This window comes from Panthera onca, chromosome A1 (assembly GCF_046562875.1).
Source record: "Panthera onca isolate mPanOnc1 chromosome A1, mPanOnc1 haplotype 2, whole genome shotgun sequence".
Taxonomy (NCBI): Eukaryota; Metazoa; Chordata; class Mammalia; order Carnivora; family Felidae; genus Panthera; species Panthera onca.
This window is the reverse complement of record NC_138339.1, coordinates 102,794,973-102,801,416: the sequence shown is the minus strand read 5'-3', so window position 1 is coordinate 102,801,416 and position 6,444 is coordinate 102,794,973. Positions and strand designations below refer to the sequence as shown.

General features: G+C 39.3%; 1 pseudogene; it reads left to right on the top strand.

Annotated features, from left to right (window-relative positions):
* Positions 1 to 392: 392 nt before the first annotated feature.
* Positions 393 to 713, top strand: LOC132681287 (protein kish-A pseudogene; annotated as a pseudogene).
* The last annotated feature ends 5,731 nt before the right edge of the window (positions 714 to 6,444 follow it).

The window sequence follows — 6,444 nt, the reverse complement described above, 5'->3', positions numbered from 1 at the left end:
GTTTCCTGTCTCACATTCAGGTCCTTTATCCATTTTGAGTTTATTTTTGTGAATGGTGTGAGAAAGTGGTCTAGTTTCAACCTTCTGCATGTTGCTGTCCAATTCTCCCAGCACCATTTGTTAAAGAGACTGTCTTTTTTCCATGGATGTTCTTTCCTGCTTTGTCAAAGATGAGTTGGCCATACGTTTGTGGGTCTAGTTCTGGGGTTTCTATTCTATTCCATTGGTCTATGTGTCTGTTTTTGTGCCAATACCGGGCAATGTGTTCTTAAAGTGATCTGATAGGTCTAGTTGCTTTATGATGTCATACATTATAAAGTTGGCTTGTACAATCTTGGATATATTACATAACGGAAATTATGAAGAAATTCTCAACAATATATTCTGAAGGGGATGTGACTGGGGCTTTGCCGGCCTCACTATGTCTGCCATTTTTAATTTTCAGAGTCGGTTGACTGTAATCTTGTTGCTTATATATTCCTGTGCTTATATCCCATCCTTGGCACACAGCCTCCTGGACAGAAATAAAACTGGATTGTTGGGTATATTTTGGAAATGCTCCAGAATTGGTGAACAGAAGAGTCTTTATGTTGCAGTATGCTGTATAGTGATGGCCTTCAGCTTCTTCTTCATACAGTAGCCTGGGAAAATATCATAATTTAATTGCCATCAGATTTCAGTAAGAAAAAAGGATTTATCTGCAGAAAATAATGGAATGAATGGTTAGCTCTTTTATCTTAGAACATTGAATGAGATAAGTTTTCAGCTGCTGTTCTCTATTTTTGTTGTTGGATCAATGTTCTGAATAAATAAGATGTAACCATTTAACACTCAGAGTTTAACATGTCTGTAGCAATCAGCCTCATTATTGTCACTACAACATTGCATTTTGCAAATGTTATTCTGTCGTGTCAGATACCAGTTTGTAGTGAGGTTATATTTATATCTTATGTCTCTAAGGCATATAATGGAAAACAAAATTGATAAAGTACTCAAGTTCCTTTCATTGTGATTTGGAAATGAGAAATCTTTACAGAATGAGAAAAAAAATATTCTGAGGGAATCCATGAATTTTGATAATTATCTCTACCTGGTGGGACTGTGAGTGGCTTTCCCCCTTATTCTCTTTTCCTATATTTTCCATGTTTGTTGTGATGAGCATGTATTATGTAATACTGATAAAATAAACTTAAATTAAAAAAAATCAGACAAAATGGAAGCATACAGTTGGAGAGACTTACTGAAGGAGGTAATGAAATTCTGGTAAGATTAATCCAGATATATTTCTCACCAAAAAACATTGTGCGAACTGCAGGTCCTCGGTAGCTGTATGTTGAATCGAATATGATAGCTTTCCATCTGTCCAAACATTAAATATAAATATCAGGAATTGACTGGTCACTTTGGCTTTCATGTTAAACTTGTAGACTTAGTGCAGCTCATATGTGTAAGGTGTGAGAAAAGAAACCTCTAAGGACTGGACTCTTGAATCTTTCCTTTGTTGAGGATGAATCTCCTATTATCTGCCAACAGCCTTGCTGTTGTCAGTAAGATTGCCTGTTTTTGGATTTGGCAACTCCATAGCCAGTATTTTTTTATTTTATGCCCGAGGAATCTCAATTAAAGTTTTGCAGGCTATGTTTTGCTAATTGTTCAACATATTAGCACATTTTAAGTTCCTACTCTATGAAATAATTATGTGTACTTGTTTCTGATTAGAGCACCAACAAAGAGATTTATTGGTTTATGTCCATGTTTGATCTGAAAAGTTTTGCAATGGTTTGAAGACGATGGAGTTATTTTCTACAACCTTCAAGGAATTTTGCTTTAATGTACATTTTGGAAAGCTTAAAATACAGCATTGCTGTGACTTCTAACTGCCCCATTCTCGCTTGCAAGCAGAGCATTTGCAGAATCAGCATTTCTTGCAATAGGATCATGTTGTAAAATGTGGTGCCATCTGCAAATAGATTAATAATATGTGAGGCAGTGCCAGTTTTTATGCCTTATAATTTGGGATGATTCTCATCACAACTGTGAGTGGTTCTATTGTGAAAGCAGAAGGAATAAGTAGATTGCGGTCTTGATTCTCACTAGATTGCAGTCTAGACTACATTTATTTTGGGGCAAGGCTTAGGTTCTTACACAGAGAAATAATAACCTAAAACACATTTCTCTTAAATCCTATTTTCTTTCTATTTCTGAAGAAATACTCCCTCTAGGGGGTTTCTAAATGCATGAACACATATTTTTTTTGCAATTTATGGTAGTGAATTAAATAAAAATTTCCTCCATCAGTGTGTGCCAAGTTCCCGTTCCTAATAAATCTGCTATGTTTAGGAGTGACAGGAGTACAAGTATTAGAGGAAAACACTTGCCCTTCTGTTTTATTCTTCATTTGGCCTCTGAAAATTTATCATTGGAATATTTAAGTTGCTAACTTAGGAGTTTCAGGATACCAGCAGGCTACTCTGGACCAAAAAAGCTGATGATTATGTCTCCCTTAAGTTTTGAGAGGAATGTTTTAATATAAGGGTTGGAGGAGGCATGACGGTGCCTTGGGTAGAAACTGATGCACCTTCAAACCAAGTATTCTTGAAGTGTTTGACCTGAATTTATTTAGGGGAAAAGCTGAGCACTCTGTGGACTAAGGAGGACACTTCAGACCCCTGTTTTTAGTTTAGTTTAGTTTTTTTAGTTCTGATCCCAGACTTCCATACCATACTCCGTGTAACAAAGATCTTGCAATGAATTTGAGCACTACTTTTTGCTTTTTAATGGAATAAGGAAAAGATAATGAAAAACACTTGTGGAACCATCATATGAAACAAAAAAAATTGAATATTTGGTCATATTTGCTTCATATCTTCTTCTCTCTCTTTTTATTTCTTTGTTTTAAAAAGTTCATTTATTTATTTTGAGAGACAGAGAGAGAGAGAGAGAGAGAGAGAGAAGGCGAGGCAGAAAGAGAGAGAGAGGGAGAGAGAGAAACCCAAGTAGACTCTGTGCCATCAGTGCAGAGCCTGACGTGGGGCTCGATCCCACGAACCATGAGATCATGACCTGAGCCAAAATAAAGAGTCAGAAGCTTAACTGACTGTACCACCCAGGGGCTCCATCTCTGTATCTTTTAAATAGGATAAAATATTACACATAAAGGTGAAGGCCCATTTCCCCTCACTCTCCCCAGAGGAAATGCTATCATGAATTTGGCTGTGAATTGAGCCCATATGTATATACTTCTATGAATCTGTAAACAATATGGAATGATGCTGTGCATTTTTGACATTTATATGAATGGTAGTATCCTTCATGCAATGTTCCAAAACAGGTTTTTTCCCCATTAAATGTTGTATTTTTAAGCACTATCCTGATTGGTTTCCCGGAAACTTGCCCAACTAATCCACCCTTGAATTTGCCTCTGTTAATTTGTGAAGTCCATCATTAGGATACTCTTATAATATCCAGTTTAAAAACTTATTTATATGTTAAACAAAGATTTCTCTAACTTATAAGGATTCTTAAAATATTTAAGTTGGAGAATTCTACCTAAAATCAACGCTTAGCTTAATAAAAAATAGGGGCACCTGGGTGGCTCAGGCAGTTGGGCCTCTGACTTTGGCTCAGGTCATGATTTCATGGTTCATGGGTTCGAGACCCATGTCAGGTTCTGCGCTGGCAGTGCAGAGCCTTCTTGGGATTCTCTTTGTCTCCCTCTCGCTCGCTGCCCCTCTCCCACTTGTGTTCTCTCTCTCTCAAAATAAATAAAGTTAAAAAAAAAAGAACAAAAACTGTCATCACAGATTGATGTGTTTTTGCACCGTAAAGCAAAAACACTAATGTCTTTGGATTTGGGATATTCATTTTTATTAAGAATAAAAACCATTTATCAGACCCCAATTTAAAAGAAAGTAGCTTGGGGCACCTGGGTGGCTCAGTAGGTTAGGCGTCCGACTTCGGCTCAGGTCATGATCTCACGGTCCGTGAGTTCGAGCCCCGCTTCGGGCTCTGTGCTGACAGCTCAGAGCCTGGAGCCCGTTTCAGATTCTGTGTCTCCCTCTCTCTCTGCCCCTCCCCTGTTCATGCTCTGTCTCTCTCTGTCTCAAAAATAAATAAATGTTAAAAAAAATTTAAAAAAAATAAATAAATAAAAGAAAGTAGATTGGTCGGTTAAGCATTTGACTTCGGCTCAGGTCATGATCTTGCAGTTCGTCAGTTTGAGCCTCCCATCTGGCTTTGTGCTGACAGCTCAGAGCCCGGAGGCTACTTCAGATTCGGTGTGTCCCTCTCTCTGCCCCTCCCCCCCCCCCAAAAAAAAACATTAAAAAATAAAAAAAGAAAGTAACTATACTGTAAATACAACATAAACTAGATATTTAAGGAGTGGGTAAAATGACAAAACGAAATGTTTCTATATGTATTTTATCTTCAGTACATTTTGTACTACGCAATGAAGCTAGAGTTACATAAATCATCCTATGTTTGTTATTTATTGTAATTTCTGCGAATGTGAGAATTGAAAATAGGAATTACTGAGAAAGTAAATAAATTTTCTGTTTAGTTGCAAGTAGCTGAAGCTTCCTGCGGTTGCCATTTCGGCAGTCCCCACTGGGTGGCAGCAGCAGCCTGCTCAACCCCCCAGCACTGGCAGCATCCAACATGGCATCCTTTCCTGTTCTGGTAGCCAGAAAGCTGTAATTATGTGGATTCTGAGGCAGGATGGTTATTTACAGGGTCTCCCTCAAAATATTGTTAATATAGCATTGTGTAATCATAGTAGTATTGATGCATGTATCATGGAGGTTTTTTTTTTTCCTTCTAATTTCTTTTTCTCCCCCTCCAAATAAACATTTTCTCCCATCTGTGTGGGCAACTGTGTATATACAAATAATCATTTTATCTCAAACCCACCACAGTATGAGCCAAGATATTGTCAAATATTAAACAAACACAATATGAGAAACATCGCCTCCCCCACCGAGATGCTGTAAACTACCGTTTAAGTGACAGGAGAGGTGCCAGTATCTTTGGGAATGCTTTCTTACTCATTGTGAGAGCGTCACTTCCTAAGAGCATGTGGCACTACTCAGTCTTTGTAATGGCTATGGAATGGCTATATGGCACATGCTATTCCCATTAATGTCCGCTGAGATTCAGAGATAGTTGGGATGCAGAGTATTTCCAGCTTGCGTTAGTAATGTGCTCTTATAAGATGGACAACTGTAGAATAAGGGTGGCATTAGCGATTTCATTTAGGAAGACATCCAAATCTGCTTTTAGGAGCCCTCTACCTCGTATGTTGCCTCTAATAATGAGTGATGATCCTTGAAACCCCAGATATTGGCAACTACGCGGGGTCCTTCTAAGAGAGGAGAGTGTTTTAATTGGGTTTAGTGATTCACGTTTTTCAAGGTGAGTTTCCCCAGCCCTGGGGATATGGGATGATGTGCGAGGCATTTGGCAAAGCACAGGACAGATGTGGCGTATATTCTTCCAGGGTCATATCTGCTTCTTGGACAATATAACACATTGTTATTGGGTTCTTATAAGTAAATCTGGAATCGAAGGAACATTCACACTAATTTGAAGATAAAGTACAAGTCTTCAGTGAAGTGTTTTGCTTGTGATGGGCTGCTTCACTTTATATCTTGCAGACATTCTGGAGCCACGTGTTTTCTCTCTCCTGCCTTCGGAAGAAATAGTAGATGGAAAGGAAGAAATTTGAGAAGCACTAACCAATTAGCATGGATTTATTTAACATTAGCACCCACCTGTTACCTATACTAGAGCTAACACTGGCCATGAACCGTAGGACTAGTGCATTTTGAATGGCCGGTTGGTGTTTAGAGCAATGAGGCCCTGTGAGGCCCTAACAGGGCACCAAATTGGGAGTTTTTGGACAGAAGAGGGATGGCACCAGGGCACTGGCTGCCTCATGATGGTCAGAGGCACCATATATTTTACAGTTTTCCCATGAAATACCTGGGACCCTTCTTGGTCTCCAGACTTCTTCCCCTGATATTTTTTCTCCTTAGCCTGGTTACTTCCTTAATTAAATCTCTCCTGATCTGCACAGGGGTCCACACCATCTGAAATGTGAATACTTGGCATTTGGACTCCTTCATTCTAGATCCTACTCATTCAGGACCATCTTGCTTAGGTCCCACCCCTTCAGATCAGAGATGGTTTGGATCCTCTGGTACACATTCTTAAGCCTTCCCGGGCTTCTCACCTGAACTCCTTACCTTGGCTTTTATGGTTCTTCATGGTCTGGCTCTTGGCTTCTCTTCATTTCCCATTCTCCAGGCCCCCGTCGTGATTCAGCCACACTGGTGTTCGCGCCGTTCCTCAAACATTTCGAGTCATTCCTTTCTCAGGGCCTTGTCTTGCTGTTTGTTCTTCCAGGAACGCTCTCCTAATACCAGTTTGGGTTGCCGCCTCACA